The 17,452-nt window shown below is 44.4% G+C and overlaps 1 long non-coding RNA gene and 1 other non-coding gene across 3 annotated transcripts in view; one reads left to right on the forward strand and one right to left on the reverse strand.

Annotated features, from left to right (window-relative positions):
- The window catches only part of LOC104005145 (uncharacterized), a 30,149-nt gene extending 13,777 nt beyond the window's left edge, over positions 1–16,372 (forward strand). The window contains exons 4-5 of one of the 2 annotated variants that reach the window (XR_001716139.4): positions 14,276–14,437; positions 16,089–16,372. This is a non-coding gene — a long non-coding RNA (uncharacterized LOC104005145). The remainder of the gene's footprint in view (positions 1–14,275; positions 14,438–16,088) is intronic. The other variant, XR_001716138.4, reaches the window with a different exon arrangement.
- On the reverse strand, positions 14,512–14,727 carry LOC112208541 (small nucleolar RNA U3). The gene has a single exon (XR_002943009.1). It is a non-coding gene; the product is annotated as a small nucleolar RNA U3 (small nucleolar RNA).
- Positions 16,373–17,452: the final 1,080 nt, after the last annotated feature.

Here is a 17,452-nt window from a genome sequence, read left to right on the forward strand (position 1 = left end):
GAGAACGCTAAAACCGTGCTGAATTCTTCTGAAAGGCTAAGTAAGATGAGGGCAGAAAATCATCCTCTGGGTTCAGCAGGGTGGAAGCCATTGAGGACTTGGGCAAGAGGGTCTTCATTTCCGAAATGATGATGGAAAACTGAGTAGAGTGGGCTGAGGAGAGAATGGCGATCTGGGGGAAAACTGAGATGAAGAAACTCTGGGCCTGGGTCAGCCACACAGCTAAGGCTAGAAGCAAGGCGAGGTGGTGAAAAAGGGACCAAGGGAAACTACATACTGAGCAGGGCAACCTCCAGCGCCCTTGGCTTTCTCAGCAATCACAATACTGGCAGCCATCCCTATGTGTGCAAGGCAGGAGTCTGGGGGACTTCTGTCTGGAGAAACTGTCTAGTGAAGACAAAAGAACTCCAGATGCTGACATCTGACGAACCGAAAGAAAGGGGCCAGATACCCACCCCATGACTGTACAGTGAGGCACACCAGTCAGTATACTGCACTCCCACACCCATGGCTTCTGGCTGCCTTCTCATGCCTTACTTTTAAACATGTGCAGAAACCCAAAGAAGAACATACATTTGAAGCATCCTCTATTGTGAAATACAGAGACCAAACCTGACAAACAGGAAAAAAGAACCCAGAGAAAACAGAAAATGTAGAGATCAAACACTTCAAAACACCATAATTAATATTTTCAGAGACATAAGAGGAGATTTTACATACATAGAAAAAGAAGAGGGTACTATTGAAAAGGACCATTCAGAGAAAAAGATAGAGGATTGGAATTTTAAAATATGGTAGAAGAATTGGCACAGAAAGTTGAGGAAATCTTCCAGAATGTAAAACATAACAAGAACAAAAAGAGATGGAAAAAGAAAAGTTAAAAAATTGACATCACTTTGATAAAATAAAAATGAAAGAGAAAGCTTAGGAGTTTGTCAAAATCAAAATGTTAAGCTACTATAAAACAGAAAATTTTTAATGCTGGGTATTAAATGAAATGAAAAAAGCATATTTATTGACATAGAAAGGTAGTTACAATCGGCCGGGCACGGTGGCTCACGCCTGTAATCCCAGCACTTTGGGAGGCCGAGGCAGGTGGATCACAAGGTCAGGAGATTGAGACCATCCTGGCTAACATGGTGAAACCCTACCTCTACTAAAAATACAAAAAATTAGCCGGGTCTGGTTGCAGGCACCTGTACTCCCAGCTACTCGGGAGGCTGAGGGAGGAGAATGGCGTGAACCTGGGAGGCGGAGCTTGCAGTGAGCCGAGATTGCACCACTGCACTCCAGCCTGGGCGACAGAGCCAGACTCCATCTCAAAAAAAAAAAGAAAAAGAAAAAGAAAGGTAGTTACAATCATTTAAGTTAAAAAGTATGGTTTACAGAATAATAGCTGGTTTGTTAAATTAAAAAAGTTATATTCATGCAAAACAAACCATAGAATATGTACATCAAAATAAGCTTATCATTGGATTGTGATATTATGGGTTATATTATTTAGGGTAGGCTGAACTCTTATAACAAATAGACCCCAATATTTAATGGGCTCAAACTGTTTTCCAACAACTCTATTGAGGTATAATTCATATGCCATCCAATCACCCTACTTAAAGTGTACAAGTCAGTGTTTTCCAGTAAATTAACAGAAACGTACCATCATCACCATAGTCAATTTTGGAACATTTTGGCCACCTCAGAAAGAAATCCTGTACCCTTTAGTTATCATTCCCCTGCATTGCCATCCTCCCAACCCTACGCACCCACTGGACCTCTGTCTCTGTAGATTTCCCTATTTTGGATATTTTACATATATGAAATCATATGATATCTGGTTATCTTAGTTCAATTTCTGTTGCTTATCAGAATACTTGAAAGTGGGTAATTTGTAAAGAAAAGTCATTTATTTCTTGTAAATATGGAGGCTGAGAAGGGGGCCTCATCTGGTGAGAGTCTTCTTGCTAGTGGGGACTCTGGCTTGCCAAGGGGGCTGAGTGTGCTAAGGTGCTCTCATGTGCTAGCTCACATATCTCTTTCTTCTTTTAAAAGGCTAACCATGATAACCCATATAATCTGTCAATCCACAAATGGATAGGTCCATTGATAAAGGCAGAACCCTCATCATCCAATCACCTCTTAGAGTCCCCACCTCTCAACACTGCCACACTGGGAATCAAGTTTCAACATGAGTTTCAGAGGGGATATTAAAACCATAGCAGTGGTCTTTTGTGACTGACTTCTTTCACTCATCATAATATTTTCAATTTCATTCATTTTGCAGCATGTATCAGCACTTCATTACTTTTTATGACTGAGTAATATTCCATTGTATGAATACACCATATTTTGTTTATCCATTCATCAGTTGTTGGACATTGTTTATTCCCCCACCCTATTGGCTATTACAATGCTGCTATGAAGACTTATGTGCAGGATTTTGGGTAGACATATGTTTTTATTTATCTTGAGCATATACCTAAGAGTAGAATATATGTACTTAGGAGGGTCATATTGTAACTCTCTATTTAATTGTGTAAGGAATTTCCAGATTGTTTTCCAAAGTGGCTGTATTATTTAAAATTTTCACTGCACATGAGGATTCTGATTTTTTCACATCCTCATCAACACTTGTTATATGACTTTTTAATTTTAACCATCTGTAATCGGTATTAGGATTCTCCAGAGAAACAGAACCAATAGAATAAATATGTATGTATGCATATCTATCTATCTATCATCTATCTGATATAGACATATGAAAGGCAATTTGTCAGAAGAGGTGACTCATGTGATTATGGAGGGTAAGAAGTCCTACAATGTGTTATATGCAAACTGGAGAACAGGAAAGTCAGTAGCATGACTCCATCCAGCTTTGAAGATCTGAGAACCAGGGGAGCTGATGGTGTAGCTCTTAGTTCAAAGCAGAAGGCCTGAGGAACTGGGTTGGGGGGCACTGATGAAAGTCACAGAGTCTGAAGGCCAGCGAGCCTGGAGTTTTTATATCCAAGGGCAGGAGAAGATGGGTGTCCCAGCTCTAGAAGAGACAGAGAGAGAGAGAGAGAGAGAGAGAGAGAGTGAGCAAATTCTTTCCTTTGCCTTTTTGTTCTATTAGGGCCCTCAGCTGATTGGATGGTGCCTGCTCACATGTGGGTAAGGGCAGATCTTCCTTATTGAGTCCACTAGTTCAAATACCAACCTATTCTGGAAACAACCTCACAGAGAGACTCGAAATAATGCTTTGTCAGCCATCTAGATATCCCTTAACCCAGTCAAATTAACACCCAACATTAACCATTACAAGTTCACTCTTTGTCAACTTGGCATCCACATGCATCTCCTTAAGCCATACTTAATCTTCAAATAAAGACAATAACAAGGTCATAGTTCAACCTAACATGATACGCCTGAAAATGCCCCGAACCGTTCCTGAGAAGAGGAGGTAAAGCCCTTGAGTGACATTTACTCTTCTTCTGATAGTCCATAATTTAAATACTATGACATAAAATTAGCAATACTTAAATACTGATATAAAGTTAATACATCTTATATTACATGATAAAGGAATAGGAGAGGAAATGAAACAAAGATATTTGCTTAACATATGTATATATACACACAAACTTTTTTTTATACTTTAAGTTCTAGGGTACATGTGCACAATGTGCAGGTTTGTTACATATGTATACATGTGCCATGTTGGTGTGCTGCACCCATTAACTCGTCATTTACATTAGGTATATCTCCTAATGCTATCCCTCCCCCCTCCCCCCACCCCATGACAAGTCCCGCTGTGTGATGTTCCCCATCCTGTGTCCAAGTGTTCTCATTGTTCAATTCCCACCTATGAGTGAGAATGTGCCATGTTTGGTTTTCTGTCCTTGTGATAGTTCACACAAACACATTTTTTTTAACACAATAGGGAAAAATACTCATGACAGTTACAGTCCTTACTTCTGTAACTGGTCACATGATCATAGCTGGTAATGGTAATTACCTTTTTGTACTATCCATTCTGTATTCCCATTGTCTTCAACAAGCACCTTAGCTGGTGATGGTTTTCTCACCTGGTGGAGTGACCTAAACCTTCATTCCATTTGTAGTCCTTCATGGGTTGGGTTGTTGTATTTTCCCACTGACCTTAATCACAGGGCATAGTTATACAAAGAGATACCCTAAGGGATCTCCTCTATTCCAGACATACTCTTCCTTCCTCCACTGTGGAATAGTAGTCCAGTTTCCCAGTGGTAGTCTGGATCAATCATGCCAGCCAACACTGTAATTCCCTTCTTAGCCTATTGACTCAGAGACATGAAAATCCCAATGTGGCTGGGTGGCATCTTAACCTTCAGTTGAATGGAGTCATTGTTGTGTCACCTGATGGAAGCATTCTTCCTTCTGGAGCTAACTTCTAGGCTGGCAGAGCATAAAGCTGTGGGAATAGGAAGCAAAAAGTTTGCTAGAGGGTCACCAGGGATAATGGTGAGTGGTGGCCTTTCTATTTCCCCTCCTTGATTCCTGGACCCATGAATGCTGAGATGAGAGAAATAGTACCATATATTGGATTCTGATTCAGAGCATATTTAGCCGTCTGGAGAAATTTGTTCCAGCCCTACAAAATATTGTCACCTAGCTGCGCTGCATCTGTGACTTCAAAATGACATTCCACAATTTTAGCAAGCCAGCTGCTTCAAAACGATGAGAAACACGGTAAGACCAGTGAATTTCATGAGCATGAAATCATTGTCACACTTCTTTGGCTGTGAAGTGAATTCCTGTTCTCCTTTTCCCCTGCAAAGGGAAGTGATGGCTCAGGGGATCCTCCTTGGCAGTAGGATATGTTGGGGGTGAGAGTGTAGCATGTGATGATAGCATTGGGGTTCCAGGGTGTAGGTGTGTGTGAGGTGGTGTCAGGGCTGGGATGTGGGATGTGGCAACTCTGGCCCGAGGGAGGGTGCAGTAGCAGCTTTTGCTCAGGGGAGGGGGGAGCAGTGTGGACTCTGGGCAGCTCTGTCACTAGTACAGCTTTGACAAAGACTGTGGGGATCCCTGGTGATAAAAATTGTGGGTGTCTGTGGTGGCACTGCAGATCTGTGCCAGGTTGCATGATGGGGTGATGCAGGTAAAATGCTTCCTATGTTTTTCTACGTGATCACTCTCAGTTTATCTTCTCTACTGGGTTGCTGCAGCTTCCTCACTGTACTTTGGAGATTTCCTGGATTTTTTTCTGTTTGTGGTAGTTGTTAAATCATCCATTGCATTTGTGGTGGGATGTGGGTTGGGACTTCCTAGTCTCCCACCTTGCTGATGTCACTCTCTGTAGAAATAGTTTCTGAGGTCAGTGTTTAATATTTGTTCTAACATCAGGGCTCCCCGCAGTTGTCTTCTTCCCCACTTCTCTCCTATAAACTAGCCAGCCTACAATCTAGGCTGTATCTTCATTAGATCCATGAATCTCTTCCCACTACAATCTGCATTGTTCTTGAGAGTGCCCTTAGGCTTGAACGTCCCTAGCTCTGTTGCAAATAAAGTCAGTTCCTTTGGGAAGAGTTTAGAAGCTATTTGTTTTATGGCCAATTTTCCCTTCTAGGCAAAAATCTCTGAGTCAGGGCTCTGGAGCTGGGGGTAGGGACAGTGCCAAGCCTCTTTCTGAGTGACACCCGTACTCTAGAAGCTTAGGGGATGGGCTGCAGCCTAGGGTTCTCTCAGCTTGCCAGTCCTGGTGTGGAGCCACTGCCTCAGGAATGAAGGCAAGGGCTATCAGGGCCCCAGTATTCTCAGTGTGCCACATCTAAAATGAAGCCTTCATTTCATGGCTGGGAATTGGGAGGAAGAAGGGAGCACCCTGTATCTTGACTGCAGTCACCCAAGACTTGGCCTTGGCAACAATGTGCTAAGGGCAGAATAAGAAATGTTACAGTCTTGCCCTGTGTTCTTGGCTATAGTAGTCTGGAGTGCAGTTTCCACATCACGGAACAGGTAGGGAGGGAGATAAAAGGAGTCTTCATTCAAATACCACAGACCTTCACATTTTGTACTGAATTTTTATATATTCTCTTGAGTAGATGTTTCTTCATTGGCTTAGGGTAAACTCAAGTCCACTTCCAGAGGTCATTTATAGATCAAGACTAATATTGACTACGCCATTGTAAAAACATGGTTTCCAAGGTTGCTGTAGTCTTTGCTATTCAATTTTGCAGGAAGAAGAAAGAGTATAGAGGAGTGTCCACAGGGGATTTTATTGACCATGCCAGAAAGTGGGACACATCACTATCACTTATATGTTATGAGTGGGTAGAAACAATGTGTCTAAGTGTTCACCCCAGTGGTGAGGGAAGTTGGGAAGTGTTGTTAGCCTTGGGTTTAACAGTTTTGCCACATGGGTACTTTAAATTTTCTCTTAGCTTATTTGTATTTTCTGATTTTGCACAATGGATCTATATTTCCAATACAATGTAAATATAAATAAATTAATAAATAGAGAACAAGCAGTAAGGAAGTAAGGGTAGGGAGTATAGACAATCCCTTCTAAGAAGTTTTGCAGGTGCCATTACTGGAGTGAGAAACTAGGTTAAGAAAAGGTTTCTAAATATGAAGATTATGGCATATTTTTGAAAGAATTATCCAGAAGACAGGAAACAACTATTAAGTCTTTGAGTTGGTTCTCCCTAAAAGTTATATAGAGTGTCTCTTTCACTTGAGAGAGGAGAGGGAAATAAAGAAAGAAGGGTTTCAAAATGGTCACCCTTGCTATTTCTTCTCATTAGACTGTAAGGTTCAGGATTTCAAAGCTTTCCTTGGAACATTTGGAAGCAGAAAAAAAAAAAAAAAAGAAAAACCACCAACAACAAAACCAGTGCTTACTGAGCCTGACAAAGTAACAAATTGTGGAAATTTCCAAAGCTAATTATTGCTGTTTTTCTAAAAAATTACTTTGATATGCTAAGAGTTTTAATTAGAGTCATTAAACACAGAAACCCTTGGGTTGCAAAGAACATAGGAATAACCCACTGATGTGTTGATTATGGGTGGGTTGCTATTTATCAACAGAACTTAGCCGTGACATACAAAATGAGACTGTCATGCAGTGGGGCTGCCTTTGCAAACCTTCATGGAGTTAACTCCAATACCAGACAATCTATTGGAAAATTCTATGACAGATAAAAAGAAGGCACTGTGGGAACATATAAGGAGAGAAGTTAATTCTCACTGAGGGAATTGGGATCAGCTTTAGAGAGGAGATAGCATTTGAACAAATTCCAGAAGGCCAGTAGGGATTTAGACAGGAGATCTTGGAGAGAAGACATGCTAGTCTGGGAGTGCCAACATGGCTTGAAGGCAGAGGACGGGCAATAGGAGGTGTTAGGAGTTAGCTTGGCTGTGGCTGGTAAATGTGCAGAAGCACAGTGGAAGGTCAGTCCAGAGAGGGAGTGACAGCACAGCCTGGAGGATGGAGGGTGATGCATGCCAGCTTAAGAAGCTGTGTTTTTACTGTTAGTTCTGACCAGTTTTTAGAAAAACTAATCTACTAATAATATGGAGGCAGGGGTGAGGATGGAAGAAATATTGGAAGTCGACTAGAAGGAGGTGAGTGCACAGTTTGCTCAGGAGGTGATGACACACTGATTAGCGCTGGCAGAGAGATGTGGGGGAGATATTAAGACACCCCTAGAGTGTGAGGAGGACTTTTTACAGCTTCCGGAGAGGAAAAAGTGGTTATCATGGGTCTACAGGGCTCTTTGAGCCTTCCCCAGATGTGGAACAGAGAAAGTTTGAAGTAGATGCCATTTTAAGAGCCAGGACATGGATTCTCCCTCTCTGCAAAACATCCTTGCAAACTCTCGAGGGAAACCAGTGCTTCATGTTGTTAAAGTTTTACAAGTTATGGCATAAATTGTTCTTCAAGTGCCAAATGTAGTGACCAATAAATCACCGAGAGGATTCTCTGAGATTTGCAATTGTGGAATTATAGATTTTGTACCTAGTCTTGGATGCACTGAGCTGGGTCTACTCTGAGGCAGCAAGCTGCAACCCTGCCCTGTCCAGTCACCTCACTGTCACCTGGAAGAATCCTGTTCTTTAGTGGGAATAAGTCACAGACGTCCTCAAAGGTGAACGCTCCAGGTGCACCCCAGAGAGCTGCCCCATTAGCTCTGACTGGCTGATGCTGTGTTTGGCTCCAAGCACTTCTCGCTATAAATCCACCACAGGTGTCCTCACTCTCCATCACCCAGTCCTTTGTTCCGTCATTGCCTCATATTCATTTAGCAAGGCTTCACTGAGAACTTAGAGGCTCGCTGCTTCCCTGTGGGGCTACAACAGTAAACACCACAGACAGGCTCTGGTGGCGAAGACAGACAAACAGACCAGGAACTACAAAACACCTCGAAAAGTGCTCTGATGGGAGAAACACAGAGTGCCGAGGGAACATGTGGGAGAGGCGTTGGGGAAATTTCTGGAAGGAAGTGGCCAGGTGAGAACTTCAGTCATTTTGGATGAGTTCCTCTCCCTATGCTCCAGCCCCACATACTATCTTCGCTGTGACATCTACCAGGTCAGTCCTCTCCTTTCTATTATTTCCCATAAATAATTTTTCCAACAGCTTCTCTGGGAGGCAGAGTTAGGAACCCAGGCAGGCCCGGACATTCCCGCTGTGTGGCCTTGAGCAAGTCACCGAACCCCCCTCAGTCTCAATTTCTTCATCTAAAAAATGGGGACAACAACGCCTTACTCGCAGATACATCTTGAAAAACAAATAAGATAATATTTTAAAAAACAGCCCAAGGCCTGGCATTTAAAAGATAATCATTCCAGTTTCCTTTCTGAGCCTGCAGTCTCTTCTTTTGTTTAACATACTCTCCTCACAGCTGCCAAACTCATCTCCCCCAAACTTTAATCTTATCTCTCCCTTGCTCAAACATTTTCAGATCCCATAGCCTATGGAATAAAGGCTGTCAGTCAAGATCCCTGCAGAAATGACTGAAGAGAACAGAAGGAAGGAGAAAGGCAGGGGTTCCAGGAGCACAGGGCAGGGGCCTCGCTCACACAGGCCGTTGGACATCTGGAAGGTTCCCCGAGGAAGTGATCCCAGAGCGGAGAGATAAAGGCTGAACTAGGCAAGAAAAAGGTGAAAGGAGGTGTCCAGATAAAGGCTGTTAGGGAGGACGCAGCCAATAGGGCTGGAGTGCAGAGAGCAGGGAGGTGATGAGATGGACCAGGGCCTGTCCAGAACCCAGAGCCTGGTGGGTCGAGAGTTTGTCGGATTATTTGCCAGGTGTGAAGCAATGAGAGCCATGCCAGTGTTGTTTCCTTTGTTGTGTTTTGTTTTTGTTTGTGTTCGGTGAGACAGGGTCTTGCACTATCACTGGGCTGGGTTGCAGTGGTGCCATCTTGGTTCACTGTAACCTTGACCTCCCAGGCTCAAGTGAATCTCCCAACTCAGCCTCCTGAGCTACTGGGATTACAGGCATGCACCACAATGCCCTGCTCATTTTTGTATTTTTTGGTAGAGACGGGGTTTCGCCACGTTTCCCAGGCTAGTCTTGAACTTCTGAGCTCAAGTGATCTGCTTGGCTCGGCCTCCCAAAGTGCTGGGATTACAAGGTGAGCGACCGCGCCTGGCTGTGCCAGCATTTTAAGCTGTTGCTTGTTGACATATCAGTTTTTCTTGCTTGGACAGGATAATCTCTGTATGCCTTATGGTGAACACCACAGGTGTTCAATACATTTAACTGACCAGGTGAATGCAGTTGTAACTATAGAAATGCAGGGAGAGAATTCTGGTCACTGCATCTTCTGATTTTTCAGGTGAGAGTTCCTTGAAGCTTCACTGCAATTCCCCAGCCACAGAGTGTCTGAAGACTGCTGCAGGTCCAGTTTGAGTTGCTTTTACTCTCCAGGAACACACAGATGTGACTAAAAAAATCTGCATTCCCCTAAAGTAACAGCATTCATGCTACTCCAGAGACCCAGACAAAGGGGAATTAAGCTTGCTTGAACTTGAGCCTGGGGACCAGGATGCTGATGGAGGCTTTGCAGATTCTTGGGTCTCCATGGAGACGAACAGACTCTGGCAAAATTTCCTTCTTGGGAGAAAGGCAGTGTTGGCTGCTTTCTTTCCTCTGGCCACCCTGAGAATGCAAGACTCATAAAAGTGCTGTGTATAGATTCTCTGCAGACACGGGGCCATTTTGTACCATTTCTGGCCTCTTCAGAGCCCTCCTGAAGTGCTCTCTGGCATCCAGCATCCAGGGTGTCCAGCTGCCTCCACAAACAGCGAGAGCTCATCAGTAATGGGTGACACTAGTCACACAACAAAGAGCCATGTGTCTGGTTCATAGCACCTTATCCAAAGTGAATGCTCACTATGGTTTTTAGCAAAAAATGTGTGGAGAATAAAGAGGAATAATAGCCAACTTTCCAGGTGACTGTCTTCCTTAGAGCTGAGAAACAAAAACACATAGTTCAGGCTTCTCAAATGTTAAGGGCTTACACTTAACCTAAAATTAACCAGAGATCTGGTTATAGAGAAGCTTCTGATCTGATTCAATAGGTCTGGAGTGTAGTTGGAAGCTCTGCATTTCTAACAAGCTCCCTGGTGGTGCTCATGCTACTGGTTCGAGGACTGCCCATAGGGCCAACAAGGAAGTAAATGGGGCAGCCAACTCTCAGCCAAATTCTGAGCCAGGGCAACAGTCACACTTGAGTTTATGTGCATGAGGTCCAGTGTAGTGTTGGAAGATTCAATTCTTTTACACCCGTGGAAATATATGAGCATGCATACTGTCTTCGTCTGTTAGTGTTGCTGTGAAGAAATACTTGAGGCTGGGTAGTTTAATAAAGAAAAGACTTTTATTTGGCTCACAGATCTGTAGACTGTACAAGAAACATGGCACCAGCACCTACATCTGGTGAGGCCTCAGGCTGCTTTCACTCATGGTGGAAGGCAAAGGGAGCCAGTTTGCAGAGATCACATGCTCTGTGTGTGTGTGTGTTTGTGTTTGTGTGTTAGAGAGAGAGAGAGAGGGAGAGAGAGAGGTGGGGAAGGAGATGCCAGGCTCCTTTTTTCAGGAAGAATAGGGTAAGAACTCACTCATTACCTTGAGGATGGCACCAAGCCATTCATGAGGGATCTTCTCTCATAACCCAAACATCTCCCACCAGGTCCCACCTCCAACATTGGGAATCACATTTTAAAGTGAGATTTGGAGGGGTCAAACAAACCAAACTCTAGCATATACCAAGCACATGAGTTGAATGTTATCTTTACACCAAACAGACTAGTGTTGTGGGCAAGTCAATGTAGCACATGATTTTGAGTGACTTTTTAAATATTTCAGAATCATTGAATATTTTTAGTTTTTTTTTTGGTCATAGCTTCATTCCCTCAACAAGTATTTACGGAATATTTGTAATGTACCAAGCATCTCTCGTAGCAGTGGAAGGTACTCTTCCTATTCTCCTTAAGTTCCCTGTCTAGTGAGTGAGGCAGAGATAAAACAAATAATAATAGTATAACAGTGTCGTGATAGTTCACACCAGCATTGTACAGCAGCATTATGTGAGCCATAGATTTTAGCTGCCAATGTAATTTAGAATTTTCTAGTTGCCGTGTTTAAAAAGGTAAAACAACAACAAACCCCATGTGAAATTAATTGTAACGGTATATTTTATTTTAATCCACTGTAGTCAAAATTATCCTTTCAATTTTTTTTTTTTTTTTTTGAGACAGAGTTTTGCTTTTATTGCCCAGGCTAGAGTGCAGTGGCACAATCTCGGCTCACTGCAACCGCCTTCCAGTTTCAAGCAATTCTCCTGTGTCAGCCTCCCAGGTAGCTGGGATTACAGGCGCCCGCCACCACGCCCAGCTAGTTTTTTTTTTTTTTTGTATCTTTAGTAGAGATGGGATTTCACCATGCTGGTCAGGCTGGTCTCGAACTTCTGACCTCGTGATCCACCCGCCTTGGCCTCCCAAAGTGCTGGGATTACAGGCCTGAGCCACCGTGCCTGGCCTTATCCTTTCAATTTGTAATCAATCTAAAAAGGTGTTCGTGAGACATTTTGCTTTTTTAAAAATGCTAAGTGATAGAGGATATTTATCCCCTCCAAATCTCATGCTGAAATGTGACCCCCACTGTTGGAGGTGGGGCCTGGCAGGAGATGTTTGGGTCATGGGGGCAGATCCCTCATGCATGGCTCTGTGCCCTTCTCATGCTAATGAGTGAGTTCTTGCTTTATTAGTTCCCAAAAGATCTGACTGTGGAAAGAGCCTGGAAACTCCTCTTCTCTGTTGCTCCTTGTCTGTCCATGTAACATACCTGCTCCCCCTTCACTTTCCACGATGATTGGAAGCTTCCTGAGGCCTCACCAGAAGCAGATGCTGGCAAAATGCTTCTTGTATAGGCTTCAGAAGTGAGAGCCAAGAAAATCTCCTTTCTTTGTAGATAACCCAGCCTCAAGTATTCCTTTATAGCAATGCAAAATGGACGAATACACTAAGTTATCAGAATCCGGTGTGCATTTTGCCCTTACAAAACATCTGAATTTGGACTAGCCATGATTCACACACTCAGTAGCCACATATTTGAGACAATTGCAGTAGTAAACCACAGTGCAGGTCTATACAGTGGAGTCGGGGACAACTGCCTTTGCTGTGGAAGCTGAGGGGTGGGTCAGGGAAAGAGGTAATCTACTGCACTGCAGAGAAGGGTGGGACAGTCACATCTGAGGGGGTAGAGAAGAGATTCGAGAAGCTTCTGCTACCGGTCCCAAGGAATAGATGGGTGTGGTGGGGAGGTGGGTAGCCACTCCTGGAAATAGTTGAGAGAGCAGGCTTGGTGCTTAGAAATGGGCTCAGACAGAAACCTCGGTGCTCTTTCATCCTGCATCGCTCAGCTTCTCTCTCATCGGTGGCTGGCTGAGAGACTGTTGTGTCCAGGGGTGCAGTGTTTCTGGCTTCTTGTTCTAGCCCAGTGAATCTATTCTGAAGGGGTTCTGAGCCCAGGATGGAGCTAAGCCTTGTGGCTTCTGTTCACTGAAGGGTGACTATCTTCTTTTTTTTTTTTTTTATTGATCATTCTTGGGTGTTTCTCGCAGAGGGGGATTTGGCAGGGTCATAGGGCAATAGTGGAGGGAAGGTCAGCCGATAAACAAGTGAACAAAGGTCTCTGGTTTTCCTAGGCAGAGGACCCTGCGGCCTTCCGCAGTGTTTGTGTCCCTGGGTACTTGAGATTAGGGAGTGGTGATGACTCTTAAGGAGCATGCTGCCTTCAAGCATCTGTTTAACAAAGCACATCTTGCACCGCCCTTAATCCATTTAACCCTGAGTGGACACAGCACATGTTTCAGAGAGCACAGGGTTGGGGGTAAGGTCACAGATCAACAGGATCCCAAGGCAGAAGAATTTTTCTTAGTACAGAACAAAATGAAAAGTCTCCCATGTCTACCTCTTTCTACACAGAGACGGCAACCATCCAATTTCTCAATCTTTTCCCCACCTTTCCCCCTTTTCTATTCCACAAAACCGCCATTGTCATCATGGCCCGTTCTCAATGAGCTGTTGGGTACACCTCCCAGATGGGGTGGTGGCCGGGCAGAGACGCTCCTCACCTCCCAGACGGGGCGTTGGGGCAGAGGCGCTCCCCACATCTCAGATGATGGGTGGCCGGGCAGAGACGCTCCTCACTTCTCAGACTGGGCAGCCCGGCAGAGGGGCTCCTCACATCCCCGATGATGGGCGGCCAGGCAGAGACGCTCCCCACTTCCCAGACGGGGTGGCGGCCGGGCAGAGGCTGCAATCTCGGCACTTTGGGAGGCCAAGGCAGGCGGCTGGGAGGTGGAGGTTGCAGCGAGCCGAGATCACGCCACTGCACTCCAGCCTGGGCGCCATTGGGCACTGAGTTAACGAGACTCTGTCTTCAATCCCGGCACCTCGGGAGGCCGAGGCTGGCGGATCACTCGCGGTTAGGAGCTGGAGACCAGCCCGGCCAACACAGCGAAACCCCGTCTCCACCAAAAAAATACGAAAACCAGTCAGGCGTGGCGGCGCGCACCTGCAATCGCAGGCACTGGGCAGGCTGAGGCAGGAGAATCAGGCAGGGAGGTTGCAGTGAGCCGAGATGGCAGCAGCACAGTCCAGCTTTGGCTCGGCATCAGAGGGAGACCGTGGGGAGAGGGAGAGCGAGAGCGAGAGCGAGAGCAAGGGTGACTATCTTCTGTCTTCCTTCAGGGCAGGCTTGCTGTGACCCTGTCCTTCTGCCTGTTTTTCTCTTGCTCCTAGAACTCCAGTGCTTCTCTGAGATGATGCCTCAGTGGAGCCTCTGGCCCTTCAGGAAAAGAAGTTGCTGCTCTCAGGAGCTCTTTCCAGTAGGCTCCCCCAGTCAGCTAGAGCAGTGGCCATAATCAAGGGGCACTCGTTCTGGTTCTGACTCAGACCATACAGGTGAGGCACTGTGCCAGGCTTTTTACAAACATTCCCAACTTATCTCCCCACTTTTTTTTTTTTTTTTTTGAGATACCACTCAGACTTATGTCCTCTCCCTCTCTCTCTGCCAGAGGAGGAGAAGGACAATCATCCATGGCAAAAGGTAGTTGCAGTGAAGCAACACCAAAAGCCGGCTTCACCTCAGGAGAGGATGCTGCACCACCACCCGGGGGTTTCCGGGGCTCTACACGTTCAGAGAAACTTCTCTAGTAGCAAACTACAGAAACAATCCCTGAAACTACAGTCTTGCAATTCATTCCTCTTAATAAACCAGTGGGCAGGTATTGTCGTGCCCATTTTACAGATGTGAAAACCACAATGTGATACCACCTCACTCCTGCAAGAATGGCTGTAATTAAAAACTGAAAAATTAATAGCTGTTGGCATGGATGCGGTAAAAAGGGAAGACTTCTACACTGCTGGTGGGAATATAAACTAGTACAACCACTATGGTAAAGAGTGTGGAGATTCCTTAAAGAACTAAAAGTAGAGCTACCATTTGATCCAGCAACCCCACTACTTGGTATGTACCCAGAGGAAAAGAAGTCATTATACAAAAAAGATACTTGGCTCACACATGTTTATAGCAGCACGATTTGCAATTGTGAAAATGTAGAACCAACACAGATGCCCGTCAATCAATGAGTGGATAAAGAAACTCTGATATATATACATATCCAGTGGAATACTACTCAGCCATAAAAAGGAACGAATTAGTGGCATTTGCGGCAACCTGGATGTGATTGGAGACTATTATTCTAAGTGAAGTAACCCAGGAATGAAAAACCAAATATCGTATGTTCTCACTCCTAAGTGGGAGCTAAGCTATGTGCATAAGAATGACACAATGGACTTTGGGAACTCAGGGGGGAAAAGGGTGGGAAAGGGGTGAGAGATAAAAGACTACTAATTGGGTTCAGTGTATATTGCTTGGGTAATGGGTGCACCAAAATCTCACAAATCACCACCAAAGAACTTACTCACATAACCAAATGACACCTGTTCCCCAAAAACCTATGGAGACAAAAAATTAAAAAAATAAAAAAATAAAAAAGAAAGAAAACTGGGGCTCAGGAGATGAAGGCACTGGTGGAAGATCCAATAAGTGATAAGCAGCCGAATCAGGACGGAAACCGAGGCGATTGTGCTTCCCAAGGCCCCTGCTTTCTCCACAGCACACTTCTGCAAACACATAGATCCCAGAGATGTGTGTCTTGTACTTTGTAATCAGTCAACAAGTGTTTATTTAAGACTGACAGATGGGGAAGAATGCTATGCCAGGTGTGCAGGATATTGTTCCCTCCCTCAGCGGCTTACACTCTAGGATGACATGCAAAAGCCTGTGATAGGTGAACAAGCAGTGAAATAGCAAAGAAACAAACAAACAAACAATCAAAATAGCTTCAGGATTAATTTGTGAGTGAGCCTAGATCCAATCAGCATTTAAATTCATAAAAGCTTTAACCTTGGCTGGAGGAGTGTCAGGCAGCAGCTTGGACATAGATGAGGCATATTTTGAGCTGAGGGCAAGTGGGCCTTCCTAGACTTCCTAGAATCACACTTATAATTTGCCCAGGATTTAAATCTTATTGTTTTCTACTTTTTCCAGGCAGCAGTGAGGATGCCAGAGTCCATGGGTTTCTAGAACACAAGTTTTCAACTGCAGATACAAACATCAGGACGTCAATGTATCTGATAGGAGACACCCGGACAGTGTTGAGAACACAGAACCTGGAGGCTAAACCCCCAGCTTTCTATGCCAGCTGAGAGTCTGTGGGCACATTACTCAGCGTCTCTGAACCTCATGCTCCTCCCCTGTGACATGTAGATTGCTAAACCCATCTCACAGGGCTGTCTTCTGCATTTAAAGAATAAAATAACACATGAGGGGTCTATCAATGTTTCTGACCTATTTATTTATTGTTAATCCTTTCCCTACACCGAATACTCTAACTAACCTTTTGGATTCTCACTTAATGAGAAAAAGCAAAATTAACTTGAGCAGCTTTGCTGTGAACATTTGCAAGTAGTTTCAGGTGGGAATTTGCCTTCATGGAGAAGAGTGAGTGGATCTACATGGCACAAACTATTTCTTGACAACTCAGAAGTCATTCCCAGTCTCCTTTCCCCTCAGGACCTCTTGCTCAGAGGCCAGAGCACCAAACGCTTGCTTGTACGGACCATGCAAGTCACTTCCGCCCCATCCATTCTCTCATGCTTCTATGCATTGCTCAACAGAGAGTATGAGGACATTTAGTATGTGCCAGACACTATTTTGGTCACAGAAGAGACAGACAGAAAGGAGAAATAGGTACAGTCATGCTCCACATGAAGATGCTTTGGACAATGACAGATGGCATATACAATGGTAATCCCATAAGATTAGAAGCCCATATTTTTACTGTACTTTTTCTATGTTAGAATATGTTTAGATACAGAAACACTTACCATTGTGTTATAATTGCCTATAGTATTCAGTACAGTAGCCTGCTGAACAGGTCTGTAGCCCAGGAGCAATAGGCCATACCATATAGCCTAGGTGTGTGCATGGTAGGCTATACCATCTAGGTTAGTGTAAGTAAAATCTAAGATGTCCACATAATGATGAAATTGGCTAACAACATATTTCTCAGAACATGTCCCTGTTAAGTGACACATGACTATATATGCGTTAGATAATGCTATGAAAAATAAAGCATAGAAGGGGTGGGGGAAGGGAAGTTGGAATGATGAATAGGAGGGTCAGGGAGGGTCTCACAGCAAAGCTGAAATGTGAGCAAAGGCTGAAGGAGGTGAGGGGGTAAACTGGGAGGTTAGAGGCAGACATCATGCCAGACAGAGAGAATAGCAAGTGCAAAAGCCTACTTAGGGAGCGTGCCCGGCCTGCGATAAAGCAGTGGGAGCCCGGGCTGGAATGTGCAATAGGAAGAGACAGGAATATGCAGTAGGGGTGAAGTCAGCGCAGAGATGGGG

This window comes from Pan troglodytes, chromosome 13, assembly GCF_028858775.2.
Source record: "Pan troglodytes isolate AG18354 chromosome 13, NHGRI_mPanTro3-v2.0_pri, whole genome shotgun sequence".
NCBI lineage: Eukaryota > Metazoa > Chordata > Mammalia > Primates > Hominidae > Pan > Pan troglodytes.